General features: G+C 34.8%; 1 long non-coding RNA gene across 1 annotated transcript; it reads left to right on the forward strand.

Moving 5' to 3' along the window:
* The first annotated feature begins 878 nt into the window (after window positions 1-878).
* Window positions 879-11,171, forward strand: LOC112658483 (uncharacterized). Its single transcript, XR_003135734.3, has 2 exons — window positions 879-1,029; window positions 10,896-11,171. It is a non-coding gene; the product is annotated as an uncharacterized LOC112658483 (long non-coding RNA).
* The last annotated feature ends 6,067 nt before the right edge of the window (window positions 11,172-17,238 follow it).

The following is a 17,238-nucleotide window of genomic DNA, read 5'->3' on the forward strand; positions in this document are numbered from 1 at the left end:
GTGAACAGATTCCCTCCAGAAAGCATTTCATTCACACTGGATGACACATTAAGGAAATTGTGGGAAGGGTTCATTTAGATACACTTTTATATGGTTAATTACACAGTTAATGAGGTTGAAACATGCAGAATCATTTTAAATTTTTTGAAAGTATATTTTCATGTAAATTCCAGAATTACTTTTGTGGGGTGGTGGTGATGATTGAAGTGTTTAACAGTTACTAACCATTTGGAAGGTATTAGTTCTAATCTGTAGCAGACAGTTACGGTATTAGAACACTATCATTGCAATCATCTTGTTACAAGCTAATGTACTATGTACCTCGTTAAAGAAATATTATAAAATGTGAGCATTCCTATTTATTCCAACATAACAAACAGTCAACTCTTAGTACCCAAAGTGTTCCTGAACTATTTGTATTTTTGAGTAATCTATAACTCAAAGAAACATCTTTAAGTTTTTCTAAAAGTTATTTCAGTTTAAAAAGTTAAATAATTGTTTTTGCTTAATTTCTTGCCAGCTAGGGAAATATAAAGAGATGTTTATTTAAAAGATACTTAATTATGGTGTGTCAATTAAACAAAGTTTGGAGAAGGAAGACACATGCTACGACCAAAATTTAATGCATATCCTAGAAGTATATAAATTCCTTCAACATTTCACAAAGCAGCTGATTTTTCTGTTTAAATCTTTAGTACACAAATCTTTAGCTTGAGAGAATACATTTGTATATTTTAAATTGTATTCTCATAAAAGTTCTTTAATCATGCCTTCAGTTGATAAACTGAATACCACTATGTCTTTAGAGAATTAATGTCAGCAAATAGAATCTGAGACCTCAAGCTAGGCATTCTAAAGTTTTGTCACAATGAGACTATGTCAACATAGTAGATAGAATTATAATGATTCCCTTGGGGCTAACAGTATGAATTAATTTTAAAATGGAAATTTGAAACATTTAGAACTGGAAAGATGGTTATTAGTGAACTAGTCCAAACTCTGCATTTTGAAAAAAAAAATATTTTAAAGGTAAGCACAGAGAGCTAAAGAAATTCTCATAAGATCAAAAAATTAGCTTAAGGATTGTTTTGTGAGTTTTGGTTAAATGCTCTTTAATTTTTTCATCCAAATGATTAGGCGATGAATTAGAAAAACCAACATTTAATGGGATCCTTAACATGCAAAAGTCATCACCCAGAGTAACCTAGGTCTGCATGGATTGTTCCAGTAGTTGATCAGTATGTGCAAAAGAAAGCCAGCATATCCTTGGACCGTAACTGCCCAACCTTCCTGCACGGCTTACCTTCTTTTTACCATGTCAAGCAACAACACATGGATACAGGAGAAAGTGACGGGAAAATTGAATATGGTTAAGTCCCTCTGTCATACAATCAGATACTTTCTAACCCATTCCCTTGTTGTAGATCAATCTGACCTTATGCCATGTTGGGTTGAGATATTGTAAATTTATTCTTAAGATGTCAAACAATATATTTACAGTTGAAAACCTCTATGTATTCCTCTTGGAGGCATTTCCCCAGTGTCCCTTCTCTAGATATAAAGCTTTAAAGCTAAAGCTTACAGTTTGTTTTTTTTTTCAATGACAATGGCAATGCTACATTTCATTAGCTTATTCTGTAGCTACATATTTAAGGTATTTCTGATCTTGCCATTATAAACAAAACTGAAAAGAAAATATATATATGGTTAGGCATATGTTTAAGGCATATACATATATATACATATATATATGTTTAAGATATATACATATATATATATATATGTTTAAGAGTTGAATATAGTATATAAACCAAGAAATGAAATTTCTGGGTTTTAAGGTATACAAATCTTAAAATTTACTGGATATCATGTTGCTCTCTAAAATGGTTGTACCAATTTATTCTCTTACCAAGAGATATGAAAATTCTTTGCCAACATTCAGTTTGTCATGTACTTAAATATTTCAGTCAGTTTGATGTATATAATCTTTGTTTTAACTTGCATTTTTATGATTATTAATAAAACTAAATAGCTTTTTACATGTCTGTTGACTATTTAGACTGCTTCTTTTATAAACCGATGATATCTTTATTTGCTTTTCATTCAGTTTTTTTTCTCTTTTTCTTATGCATTTGTAGATGTTCTTATTCATTTGTAAATGTTCTTCATATCTTATTGTAAAAGTTCTTCATCTTTGTGGGGTAAACATATAGTTAATATGTATCATAATATGACATATATAGGTGGTATATGTAGGATATTGTGGGAGATACATTTATGATACATATGCGTGGGATATACACATATATATGGACGTATATCTTCGCTATCTCCTCCCAATGTATTTAAAGTACCCTTTGTTAAACAAGATATTTAAAACCTAAAGTACTTGTATTTGTTTTCTGATGTATGCCTTTAATATCTGTTTAAGAAAATTTCCTCACTCGGGGCCATTATTATATGTCTTAATATTTGTTTGTAAAAGTTGTGAAGATTTGTATTTTGTTCGCTGTTCTGTCTGAACCTTATTTTTGTGTATATTTATTAAATAGCTCTTCCTTTTCCATTGATACTTACGTCTACTTCTGAGACACATCTTTCCCATATATGCACATCTTTTCCATATATGCCTGTTTCAGAACTGTTACATTATTTTTCAAGCTAATACTTTTAGTAAGTGCTCTATCATGGGTTAGCAATAATGTCAATATTTTGCAAGAGTAATACCTCTCAATATATCCTTTATTGTCCTTTTTCAAAGCAATCTGTCTATTCATTGTTTTTCCCTATGACACTTAAAATGACCTTTCAAGTTTTAGGCAACAAGTATTTAGCCAATTTTGTAGTGATTCTTCCATTAGCAATTTTTTAAATGAATGTAACTTATTTTAAATGTCCAACGCATACAATTGCATCCAGTTTAACACATATATCTATCTGGGAACCCTTTACCATGATACAAACATTTTTACCAACCCAATTACATTGTGCCACTTTGTATTCCATCCCTACTTCTATCCTTTTTCCAGGCAATCACTGATCTCCTTCCTATCACTATATTAGTTTGCATTTTCTATAATTTTATATACATGGAATCATAGAGCATGCACTATATTTTTGCACAGCTTCTTTCATTCAGCATAACGATTTTGATACTCTGATATCAAAAATTTCATAATTTGATATTCATCCAAGTTATTGTGTGCAACAATAGTTTATTGCTTCTTATTTGAGCAGTATCTCATTGCATAGACGTACCACAGCATTTGTTGATGGATATTTGGATTGTTCTCAGCTAAGGCTACTATCCATAAATCTGCTCTGAATATTGATGTACAAGCCTTTATGTGAACATATGTTTCATTGTTTGGATAAATACCGAGGAGTGGAATGCCTGGACCATATGACAAGTGTTTGCTTAGCTTTCTACAAAATGGTCAGACTATTTTCTGAAGCAATTGTACAATTTTATATTCCTATTAGCAGTGTTTGCCAATATTTGGTGTGGCTGAAACTACTTTGTTATTTTCTCAGCTTAGTAAGATAAATTCAAATATAAATTTAAACACCAAACGTATGTGAGAAGTAAAAAGTTAGAAATTACCAGAGGATGCTTGTCTTTGTCTAATCAAAGCAAGGCCTTCCCTATTATCTTCCTATACAGGTATGTAGACTTATGTTTGTCCACCATTTCATTAACAGTATAGCAACTCAAAGGCCTCCATTTTAGATAAAGGCTGGTTTTCCGAACCCCTAACTTTCATGGACCCCATTTCTTATGCCTGCGTGGGTTACCAGGTTATTGAGGCAGGTGAATCAATCCCACTTCTCATCACCCATCCCAACTGATTCTCAATATCTCTTCCCACTTCCAATTTCCGTACTCTCTTCTGGAGTATGTTGCCCTCTTTGATTTTGCTTATGAAGAAATTGAAACTGACTCATTTATTAAAATTCATTTATACATACTTACTATTTTGGTTAGTTCTACAGCAAATCAAAACTCCTACCCAATTAACTAAATATGTTTTCCTTATTTGCTTTGGTGCAAGCCAAACAATCAGATTAAATTAGAAAAGCAAATAAAACCTTGGAGCACCACTATTCATCGTAGCCAAGAGGTAAAAAACAGCCTAAATGTCTATTGACAGATGAATAAATAAACAAAATGTCATTATATATAATATATATAACATTACATAAACATGTTATACACACACATATACATTATTCAGCCTTAAAAAGAAAGGGAATCCTGTTACATGCCACAATATGGATGAACTTTGAAGACATTATGCTAAGTGAAATAAGCCAGTTGCAAAAAGACAAATACTGTATGATTTCACTTGTATCAGGTATCTAAAGTAATCAAATCTATGTAAACAGAAAGTACAATGAAAGGTACTGGGGCTCAGGAAAAGCTAAAAGGGGAGGTGTTGTTTAATGGATACAATCCTTCAAATTTGTAAGATGAAAAATTCTAGAGTTTCATTTCAGAATAATGTGAATATATTTAATGATACTCAGCTATACACTTAAAAATGGTTAAGATTATAAATTCTATGTTATGTGCTCTTACCACAACAAAAATAAATAAAAGCTTTGGGTAGTTTTCCTTTATATCAATATGAAGAAATTGTCTTCCTATTTCTTCTGAAATAGAAGACAACTAATTTTTCCCACAAATATTGGTATCCATATTTAGGGAAGCTTTTGAGCAACCTCAACAACAATAGTTCCACTGTGATAGATTTCTGAATACTGAATAAGATCTAGAGAATTTTAAAAGATCTGGACTCACTGTAACCTCTACTCTCTGAAGTTCAGATGCCATTGCTCAAAGGGCAGATGAGTTTCCTACTTACCAGATGTCAGTTGAAGCATGGAATTTTTTTTTCTTTTTTAGCTTAAGGGCAACTCTTTCTATATTTTCTTTATCAGCAGTGAAGCCCAAAGAACCTGATTCTGTGAACTATAAAAGTTTCTCTTTATAGGATAATAATATATTTTCAGATTTGATTATCTTGAAATTTATCTCTAAAAGGTAGTTACCTTGGTTCACAATACTCCAGAAAAAAATATGAAAACAAACAAAAGTGAGAAAAAAGAAAACAAAAGTGGACTCTATTTTAAAGCATGAGTAATATAATTGTTTTATCAGAGATATATATGTAATATTAGGAGATGTATTTTATTTCAGGAATTGTATGTGCAATATCAAAATAGTTGTCCTTTTTATCCCATTGATTTTCTTCAGGCTGTCATTGTGAGGACAGTTATTTAACTTTTTGTTAACTTCTAATTAACAGAATGTAGATGTTTTCTGGAGAAGGAAAGGAAGAGCCCTTTAAAGCCATTTGGTATATTCAGTTACTCCTTTGAGTTACTTCACAGAGTACCTCTTTTGCATAGTGTCTTTTACAAATCTGAATTTGTATTTTTGAATTCCTATTAAAGTCCACCCAGCAGGATATAGTTTTAAGTTAAAACTTTAAGGAGAGGGATCCCTGGGTGGCGCAGCGGTTTGGCGCCTGCCTTTGGCCCAGGGCGCGATCCTGGAGACCCGGCATCGAATCCCATATCAGGCTCACGATGCATGGAGCCTGCTTCTCCCTCTGCCTGTGTCTCTGCCTCTCTCTCTCTGTGACTATCATAAGTAAATAAATAAAAATTAAAAAAAAAAAAACTTTAAGGAGAGAGAAAGAATATTCTTGTCAGCAAAATTCTTTCCATAAACAACTTCTAGCTACCTGGTACAAAATGTTAGTATTTTCAGCCTGTATAGCTTTTCTGTCTGAGAACTTTGGAGAGTAGATTTAACTCTTTTCAGAAATGGTGAGATCAAAAAACAGAAATATAGTTTTCCTACCATCTCCCTTGGGCTTTCAGTTTACTTTCAAGATTGTTATTAATACTTAATACTTTAAAAGATCATTATACTAAAAGGTAATGCTCTTTGAGGTTTTAGAAGCCACATGGCAAAAAATTTAGAAAGTATAACATTTGCAATTGTGTCATAAAAATAGTAAAACAACATTATTTCCAATGCAAAATAAACTTTAAAAAACTTATATTCTTTATGGTAACTCAACAGTTGTTAATACAACTTTTAGATCTCCTCCTACTCCCCATGCATCTGGTTTTATGTGCATTCTAGGTGTTAGAGTGGGTTTAATTTTAACTTGGAGATTAATTTAATAGAATATCTTCTACATTCCCAGGTGGAATAATAGACTTAGAATTTAAGTTGACCTTATTTGGGATGCCTAGGTGGCTCAGTGGTTGAGCATCTGCTTTTGACTCCAGTCGTGATACCAGGGTCCTGGGATCAAGTCCCACATCGGGTTCCCCGCTGGAGCCTGCTTCTCCCTCTGCCTGTGTCTCTGCCTCTTTTTCTGTGCCTCTCATGAATAAGTAAATAAATTCTTAAAAAAAAAAACAAAAACAAGTTGACCTTATATGACACTAAATAAACTGAACCACTGCAGATTGCTTCAGCATAAAATTAACCTCAGAATGACTCTCAAACTTTTCTTATATGGAGTACATGGGGGTAGCAGCATGAAGTAGGCTTGTGTTCCTTTGTTAGCATCTCTATAAATGTATCTTCACCATGGACAAGCCATTTATACTCACTCTTTTCTTGCCTATAGAATGGACACAAAAAGAATTATCCTACTATGTTAAGAATACTGCCAGACTCAAATAAGAATGTGAATAAAAGCAAGTTAAAAATCATGAAATTTTAGAAAATACAAACTACAATATTCAATGGCTTTATTATAATACAATGATGCATAGTCACACATTTTTAGAACTAGAATGGAATGGAATTTTCTAGTTCCAAGTTGCCTGATGTTTTTAGGTACAAAATATTCCATACAATTTCATGTGTTATCATGTATCCTAGGTATGAATGTCTGGTCAACTAAAATGCTTTATTCAACAGAGTGAATAATGAGACCTAGAGAAGTGAAGAAACTTAACTGAAGTTACCCAGAAATTTTGTGGCAAAGATGATTCTAGAGTGCATGCCTGCTAACTTGCACTCCAGTATACTATTTCCCTAGATGAGTTCTATTTACCTAGACTGACAATTGTGCCCCAAAGAGCCCTGTTCATTTCAGAGACACCTCAGTAGCAAACACAAATAGAGCTCTCCTAATCCTGACATTTCTTTTTTCCTGTTTTCTACACTGGGCATCCAAATTTCCATATTTGTAAAGATTTTTATTTATTTATTCATGAGATACACAGAGAAAGAGAGGCAGAGACACAGGCAGAGGAGGAAGCAGGCTCCCTGTGGGGAACCCAATGTGGGACCCAATCCCCGACCCCAGGATCATGATCTAAGCTGAAGTTAGATGCTCAACCACTGAACCACACAGGCATGCCCCAATAGAGTGTTTATAAAAACACTGCAAAAGATCCTGTTAAGAAGATGAAAATATTGGTAATGGGCATGAGCAAATACTTGAAAAAACACATATAACAAAGGATTTGTATCCAGAATTTATAAAGGACTCTCAAAATTCAACTGTGAAGAGTGAACAGTCCAATTAGGAAATAGGTAAAGGACATAAGGAAACATTTCATTGAAGAAGATACATGGTTGGCTGGTGGAGGTGGGGGCATGAAAATATCTTAAACATCATTAGCCACTAGGGAAATGCAAATTGAGACCATGATGAAATATCTTAAAATATTTTAGGCAACTAAAATAGCAAAAAACTGATTATATAAAACCCTAGCAAATATGCAATAAAGCAATCTCTCATACTTTTCTAGTAGGAATGTAGAATGGTAGTCCTTCTGAAAAATGGTTTCACAGTTTCTTTGAAAAACTAAACAGTTATCATATGACTCAAGAATCATACAGCTGGGGGCACCTGGGAGGAACCATTGTTTGGGTGACCAACTCTTCATCTTGGTTCATATTGTGATCTCATGGTCATGGGATTGGCCCCACCTCAGGTTCCATGCTCGGCAGAGTCTGCTTGGGGCCCTCTCTACCTCTCCCTTTGCCCTTCTCCCACCAAGATAAATAAATAAATCTTAAAAAAAAAAAAAAAAAAAAAAGAGGGGCAGGCCGGTGGCTCAGTGGTTTAGCACTGCCTTCAGCCCAGGGCGTGATCCTGGAGACCCAGGATAGAGTCCCACATTGGGCTCCCCACATGGAGCCTGCTTCTCCTGCCTGTGTCTCTGCCTTTCTCTCTCTCTCTCTCTGGTCTCTCATGAATAAATAAATAGAATCTTTTAAAAAAAGAATCATACTGCTAGGCATTTTCCCCAAATAAATGAAAAATTTTATACAAACAAAAACTTGTGTATGAATGTTCACAGCAACTTTATTTGCAATAGAAAAAATTGGAAACATCTAAGATGTTCCCAATAGTTAAATGGTTAAACAAAACATGATATCTATATCACAGAATACTACTAAACAATAAAAAGCTAATGAACTATTTGTTTATTTGAAATTTATTATTTATTTGAGAAAGAGAGGGAACACATAGAAGGGGCAGAGGGAGAGGGAGAGAGACTCTCAAGCAGACTGCATGCTACACATGGAACTAACACCAGGCTTGATCTCATGACCCTGAGATCACATCTTGAGCTGAAACTAAGAGTTTGACACTTACCAACTGTGCCACCCAGATGCCCCAGGACTATTTAAATAAACAACAACTTGGAAAGATCTCAAAGGTATTATGCTGTATCAAAAATATGTCAAAAGGTAACATATGATTTAATTTATATAGCATTTATCAAATTAAATTATAGACATAGAAAGTATATTAATGGTTGCTGGGGATTAGAAGTAGTTAAGGGACAGAGACAGCTATCAAAATAAAGATAGTAGCAAAAGGTACTTGATTGCAATGGTGATTACACTACTATTCATATGTAATAAATCATATAGAACCTGGTATAAATAAAATGTGATTTCAGCTAGGTTTAAGAATAGAAAGTCAATATATGAAATCAATTTAATTTCTATATACCAGGAACAAAAAGTTGGGAATAAAATTAAGAAACAATACCATGTACAGTTACATTTAAGCACATGATGGGGCACCTGGGCACTTCAGTCAGTTAAGTGTTCAACTCTTGATTTCAGCTCAGGTCTTGATCTCAGGCTCATTAGTTCAAACCCCCTGATGGGCTCCATAATGGAGCCTGCTTAAAAAATAAATACTAATTAAAAAAACATGATATATTCAGAAATACACTTAGCCTCTATGTCCAGGATCCTATACTAAAAATCCTCAACACTATAGAGAAATGTTAAAGAAGACCTAAGTAAATGAAGACCACCATCCTCATTGATTAGATCGGAAGACTAGCCATTAAGATGTCAGTTCCATACAACTTTGAGTATAAATTCAATATAATTTCCTTCAAAAAATCTCAGCAGGGTTTTTTTGTAGAAATTGACAAGTTTATTATTCTAAAAATTATGGAAAAAACAAAGAACCTAAAATAGTCAAAACAATCTTGAAGAATATAACAAATTTAGAGAAACTATAATCTCGATTTTTAAAACTCACCATAAAACCATTGTAATTAAAATTATGTAGTATTTGCCTTAAAATAGGCAAATAGATCAATAAAATGAAGAACATTTTCAAAAATGGTCTCACATACACATGACCAATTACATTTTTTGGCATATACGCCAACATAATTCAATGAGGAAAGGATAGACTTTTCAACATATGATGCTGGAACAACTGGATATTCATTCATTTAAAACAAAACCAACAACCAGCAAATGCCTTGACTTCTATCTTGTATATAAAAATTAATTTGAGATTGATTTTAGATATATAAAAAGAGGTGAAAAGATCTGAACATCAGCATTTGCAAAGATTTCAACATCATTAGTGACCAGAGAAACACTAATTAAAAATATAATGGGATATTATTTCACATCTATTATAATGGTTACAATAACAAAGATTGGTAATATTGATAAAGGGAAGATATTGAGCCACCAGAATTTGCATACATGGTTGTCCCACTTTATAGGGGAAAAAAAGTAGTTTATTTTAAAGCTTACAGGGAAAAAAATATAGTTTATTGTAAAGTTAAAAACATACTTCCCCTTTGAGCCATCAATTCCACTCCTAAATGAATAGAAAATATACATCCACAAAAATACTGTTTATAGTTACTAAAAATAACTATAAACACAGAAAGTTCAGTCATAATAACTAATAACAAAACAATCAAATATACAGCAATGGGAAAATAAAGAGAAAGATAATACATTGATGCAGTATAATAGAATCCAACTCAGCAATGAAAAGGAATGAACCACCGACACATATGAAAACTTGGAAAATCTCAAAAACATGATGTTGAATAAAGAAATCTAAGACCAAAAGAGTTCATACTTCATGGTTTAAATTCCATGAAGTTCAAAAACAACCAAAAGTCACATGTGAGAATAGCAGCTGACTTTGGAGTAGGGGGAAGAAACTATCTGGAAAAGTCATGGGAAAACAAGCTGGGATAAAAGAGAGTCTACATCAAGCTCGTGATGACTGTATGGGTGTTTGCTTGAGCTTGCTTACTGAACACTTTAAATCTGGACATTTTGTTGTATGTAAATCAAACTAAAATCTTTTAAAAAGCAAAAAAAGTCATTTTTTTTATAATCATCTATCATAAACTGTCAGCTGAATGTCTATTAAATAAACCTCTATTCACTAGTTTGATCAGTAACATTGTTTTGGGAATGCACTAAATTTCCATTTTGTAATTACTCTATCTTAAATGTAAAAAAAAGAAAAAGATTCTCTGCATTCAAATGAATAATTTACATATACTCAAATTACTGAACATGACATGACACATTTGGTCGATGTTTTATTTCCTTTTCTTAACAGGCTCCACAAAACAGGCCAGATGGAGCAATCAGAACAGAGAAAGAACACTGAACCTGAAGTCAGACAACCTGAGTTTCCTTCCAGCTTCTGCATCTTATGATTCTATTTGGCAGAAGTTCCCAGCTGACTATCACTGCAGAGGTTTCCAAACACTAGAAAATACTATTATTTCAACACACAAAGCAGTGGTCTAATGCCCTCTGGGCATCTTGGTTGTCCACCTCAGGATAGTAAAGAAAATACTGGTATTTATAATAAAATGTGACTATTCCTGTTCCTCGGTCTCTTAAAGTGTTTTGAATTTGTGGTACCTTTGTTTTAATATGCAGGAATCACTTTTCTCTTTCATTTTTAAAGCTCTTATGAAATCAATCACATGTTTTGGTGCCACCTTTTAAGCAGCTGACATAAAGCCTAAGGGAGAGGGCAAAAGTGTAAATGCCATCCCTCTTTCCTCTGGCTCCCCGTCACACAGAAACAACTCCATAGCTTTTCACTGATAATTTCTTTTCAAACTCTGACATCTTGCAAAATTAATGATCATGTAGCTCTAAAAATGTAAGACTTCCACTACCTCTACATTTTAAATCTATTTGCTTTAATGTGTTCTCATATAAAAATGAAACAACTATATGTGCATAGGTATATACCTACATGCATGCACATATGCACAGTCACAGGCATAAACATATATCAATGAAATAATCACTTATTTTTACAGTCTCTCCTCCATTCAATATATAAATATTTTCAACTGTAGACAGTTTTCATGCGAAGCACTAGGAATGTGATTTTAAGCTGGTCTACATCTCTATAATAATATAGAACAAAGATTTATACCCATGCTTGATACTGTTCAAAATTCTTTGCCTTTTCTATAGTGGCTTAATCATTGTAATCCTATAAAAGAAACTATTATTCAGTTAAGATTCGGATACAAAGACAAAGAATAACCTATCCAATATCACATAGCTAGGAAAGAAAGCCTGAATTTCAGCCAAGGTGGTCTAGCTCCAGAGGAAGAGATGTGTAAGTACCAGACCATGCTTTCCTGCTCTTATATCTTCTCTCATACAGGAAAGACAGAGACTAGTTATAAGGGGGATAAAATAAGCAGATGTAGCCCAAATGTATTTTTTTCATACTGCCTATTTCACGTATTTCTTCTCCTATTATTTAAACAATTCGAAATTATTTTCTTTTTTTTTAACCAACCCCTGTATTAACAGTGGAAATAAGTTTAGGGAAGCTTTAGTTTAGTGCCATTTTTTTTCATCTAATACGTATCTGAAACCAGGTAAGAGAAGAAGTGAAATTGTAAAGAGATTGAACTGGTTTGAGAAGGAGAAAATATAGCTTTAGAGCATAGAATACTTTAGGAAAACTAGGTTTGATATATTATACCATTGTTATCAACTGTTCACCAACTTTGTTCTAAAGGTCATATATCTATTGTTATATGACTTACAGGGCTTCCTGTGGGAGGAAAATACTCTGTATCGTGTTGACAAAGATTTGGCCATGTGACTTCATTGGGCAAATAGAATATGAGGGAAGTGTTGCGTGTCATACATGGCACAAGGTTAAAAGTTATTTCATAGTTCTGCAATTGCTCCTTTTATCTGCAATGAGAATGGTATACCCTAAATAAGGATTATTCCTTTAGTTTGTTTCAAATAACGAATAAGACCCTCCATGATGTTCAGTTCACATATAACACAAGAGTGAAAGAAATCCCTGTCATTATAAGCTAACTGAAGTTTAGATTATTTTGCTACCACAAAATAATCTCATAAAATCTAAAGGATACAATAGATTTATCTTTTCATATTCCTTACCTAAATTCTCTGAATAGAGATTCTTATTCAAAATCTTTCTGTTTCAAGTGATGGAAAAGCACCTGCAATAATTTGGCAAGAAAAGTCATGACTGCGTTAAGAGTAAGAGTAAAAACTGAGTGTTACAAACAAGTAATGCCAAGACCCTGAACATAACCCTAGACCATTCTCAAAATCTTGTCTCTGTCTTTCTGTACATGTCAAATTCTCTGTCTTTTTGGCAAGTGGGTGTGTGTGTCTGTGTGTGTGTGTGTGTGTGTGTGTAGTCTTTTACTATATACCAAATTTTTCTTCACAACTGAAGTTTCACCTTTCCTAACAAAATGCCACCAAGTAAAAACAACACAGAAAAAAAACATTTCCTTCTGTTCCTCAGTTTTGGTTCAAATGGTTCCAGGAAAGAAAACTGATGGTGTCATATTATATCTTGGATCACTCTAGAGACAATTAACTATTTCTAGTCATCGATCCTGTGTACAAACATGGCAGTTCCAACACGAACTACACAAGAACAATGAAAAGAAGCAAAATGAGAAGCATCCAAAAAAGAGGGATGCTGAGCAGATACTTAGATGTTGACTATAAAATCCTTACAGACCATCATGAAGATCCTACAAATCTGGAAAGAGGAAAGCAAGATAAAATATAAAGGAGAGATGAAGATGCCAAAATCCTGTTTAAAAATTTTATATTTAACCAACTTGCAACATTATTTCATTATTCAAACATAAGTGAATGGAATAAATGAAAAGTGTCAGTTATTGCAATATATCCTGAGAATATAAGCATATAAGATAAAGACCTTAAAACCTCATCCAGTATGCAGGAAAGCATCCACCAGGTGCTGGGATCTCTCAGCTAGACTCTAGGGCTCCCACGAAGGTGTTCTCATGTATATATATATTATTACATATATAATTATACAATTACATTTACACGAATTAATATACAAATTATATATAAATATAAAATAATATATAAAATAATAATATAAATATACATTATATATTATAATACATAAAATAATAGAAATCGTAGGTTGCTATGAGCATTCAATCACAGATCCCAAATGTCACCTAAAGCTTGCCAAAAGCAGTGGTAGCCTGAAAAATAAAGAAGGATTAAAAATATGAGGGAGGAATGACAACAGCAAGATAGTAGAATAGGAAGTTCTGGTTCTCATTCCTCCGCAAAAACACCAACATGAAAGCTCTGCACATACGAGAACACCTTCGTGGGAGCCCTAGAGTCTAGCTGAGAGATCCCAGCACCTGGTGGATGCACTGAAGAGGGCAAGGAAAGCAACTTCACTTTTATGTTCCTCCAGGTGGTGCAGATGGGTGCTGAGCTAGACCCCCTTGGCCTGTGATTCTCCCTTGAGGAAAAGTGAGAGTGAAGTGAGCACCTGGCTGCCCCCACTTTGCAGGACACCGTCTAGGAGGCCCACTTCTATTGCATCCCATTCAGAATATTGAGGTGATTGGCACTGCTGAATTATGAGGGGGCAACTATCAGCAGCTAGTATGCAGGGTGAAGGGGAAGGGACTCAGCGCTGCACTCCAATGCACATGGGTCTCAGCAGCCAGTCATGGATCCTGGTACTTGGCTCGTGAACTGCACCAACAGGTGCACCTACAAAATCCATAGGACAACTACAGAATCGCCCATCAGCCAACACGTATCTCCAGCCCTGAAAATGGCACATGTGAGCTTCTGCAAAGAGATATGGATCTCAGGAGCAATTGCAAATCTTAGCAGCTGTTTGATCTTCTAGATTGACAGAAGGAGCACAACTTTAACAAAGTTGGGATGCTGCTTTAGGGAAAATAACTGGGAAGCTCTCAGCAATCAACCAGATTTTATGGGATTGAGAGATTAGACACAATCTTAACTCCTTCCTCACCCCTCATGCTAAAGAAGAATTAGAGGAGTGGAGGAGGCCTTAGAAACAGCCATAGAAAAGTTCTGAAACCCTGAGAATCCCTAACCAGGCTGATGAGTAAAGATCTTTCTCTCCCAGAGCCAGTCAGTAAAGACTGGAGGAGGTGACTAGTGTTTCAATTAAAGTACAGTAATGCAAGGCTTTAATGAACACACCCAAAAAAATTGAAGAATAAGAACACCACCAAACAGATAAATAAAGCCATTGCCTGTGGCTGTAAACCTGGGTTCACGGCAGAATAGGCAAAATGCCTATTGCTCAGATACCCTGTGGAAGTGGTTTAACTCAATACTTGCCCAGTTGCTTCTGGGATCTGACTTTTAATCAGTCTCCATGTAGGTGCTAACTGTGACTCTCTCCTTTAGGACAGTGTCGGGTCTTAGCACACCCTCAACTCTTGGGAGCCACTAAAAACAAAGGCCATGACCCGAACAATCACAAAGTTTGGAGAGTAATCAGGAGCGAAGGCTGGGCTAATTGATGAGATTCACGTGCTCCATGAGAGCAATCTATCACGACTGAGAGAAGTGTCTGTTTTCTTTAATGCAGAGAAAACAGCGCAGTCAGTGAGTGAAGGAAAATGAAGAAACAGAAGAATATGTTCCAAACAAAAGAACAAGATAAACTTCCAGAAACAGACCTTGATGAAACAGATAGAAGTGCTTACTCAACAAATACACAATAACAATCATAAAGATGCTCTCCAAGGTGAGGAGAGGAATGCATGAACAAAGTGAGAAGAAAAAATAGGGGGATGAAAGGTTACTTTGTGGAATGAAATCTCTGAAGATGTTGTCTTGAATAGTTGTCAGAACCAGCTGAAAGGAAGATTTTCTATCCTCTCTACCCTGTGTCACCTGTCGCCACCCACCTCCCAGATTGAGAATTACGACTTGTAAAATTTATTTTGTGATCACTTAAAGACACTTCCAATCTACATATACTAAATAGTTTACCTTTTCTCTGAAATCCTGCTTTCCCTCTTAATATTGCTTATCTCGGTGGTGGCTCAACTATATCCTTTGTATCTACTTTTCCAAGTTAATGATCTCTACAATTTTTCTTCTTTTCTTCCCTCTATTCCTCACCTTTCTCTCTTCCCCCCCTCTCCCCCTCCCCTTTTCCGTGGCTTATGAACATATGCTAATCTCTTTTATCCTCAAAAATACCTCTCTTTGATCCTTTGTTGGTCTATAGCCTTTCCTTACCTTTTTTCTCTCTTTAGAGTCAAAAGCTTCTCAAAAAGTAGGTGTACTAGCTGTCTCCATTTCCTCATGTTGCCCCATCCTCTCCTTGATTTATTTCAAAATCTTTTTGCCAGGATCACCAAGGACCACTCAGTTTTCAGTTCCAATTTACTTGGCCTCTCAGCAGCTCCTAACTCTGCTGATCATATCTTATTTCTCAAGATACTCTTCTGCTTATTTCAGCTGTGGCTCCCAATTTTCCTCCTACTTATTTTGCCATTATCTTTTCTCATATGGGTTTTTCTTCTTCCACCTAACCATGAGATATAAGGCTTTCCCCCCAAGTTCTATTTAGCAAGTTTTCTCACTCTACAAATAGTCTCTCAATGAGCTCACCCCCTTGGCTTACACCAGAGCACACCTGATAATGATTTACAAGTCTATGGATCCAGTCCAGATCTCCCTTCTCACCATATGAAGATATAAGGGAAGAATTCCCTTCCAAGAGGCAATTGCAAGGAATCTTCAAGCTTATATTTAACCTTACAGCAAACCCTACAGAAAAGAAATTTACTTATTTTCCTAAACTACCTACCACAAAAGTCCTTCCTTTAAACATTATTAGCCCCAAGGGACTTCTCTTGAGCCATAAGTCCTCCAAGATCTGGACGTGTGACCAACTTTTCCCAAACTGCAAGAACTAAGAATTGGAGAAGGTCTTTTTTTTTTTTTTTTTTTTACAGAAAAGTGGGAACTTTTGGAAAGAATAGTGAATGACTGCTGGGCAGGTGTAAATAACAGGTGCCCCCCAAACACTGTGATATCACCAGAGATAGCTCCACTTTCTAACCCTGAAGGCCAAGACTTGAGAAAGAGAGAAAGAGAAAGAAGAGGTAGGTGACAAAAAAAAAAAAAAAAAAAAAGAAGTAGGTGACGAATTTTAGTGATTATTAAGGGAACACAAGATTTTGAAAAAGAAAAAGGATCAATACTAAGAAGCAGTACATTAAGCATGTCCTGGACAAGGACATGGAGACAGAGGAGAAATATCCATGCAAGTATGAATATGCCAATGAAGCTAAAAGCCAAGGGAAACAATCAGACCTCTCAAGAGATAAGCAGGAAGCAGGAGAGAAGGGATATGACAATGAGTGCTTTCAGATATTGTGTGAGAAGCAGAAAAGGACTAGATTTTGCAGTTGCCAGAATTCAAAAGCTAAGAAACCAACAAACTATGACAAAACAAAAATACACGGCAGAAAAGGATGCAATCAAAAGATTGGACTAAACCTATGTGTTCAATCACTGATTTAACTGCTTTAGCACCAGAAATGTATTTAGCTGCTAGAGACCTGTCTAGTGACTTGTTACCACAA

This window comes from Canis lupus, chromosome 12 (genome assembly GCF_003254725.2).
Source record: "Canis lupus dingo isolate Sandy chromosome 12, ASM325472v2, whole genome shotgun sequence".
In the NCBI taxonomy this organism is placed as follows: domain Eukaryota; kingdom Metazoa; phylum Chordata; class Mammalia; order Carnivora; family Canidae; genus Canis; species Canis lupus.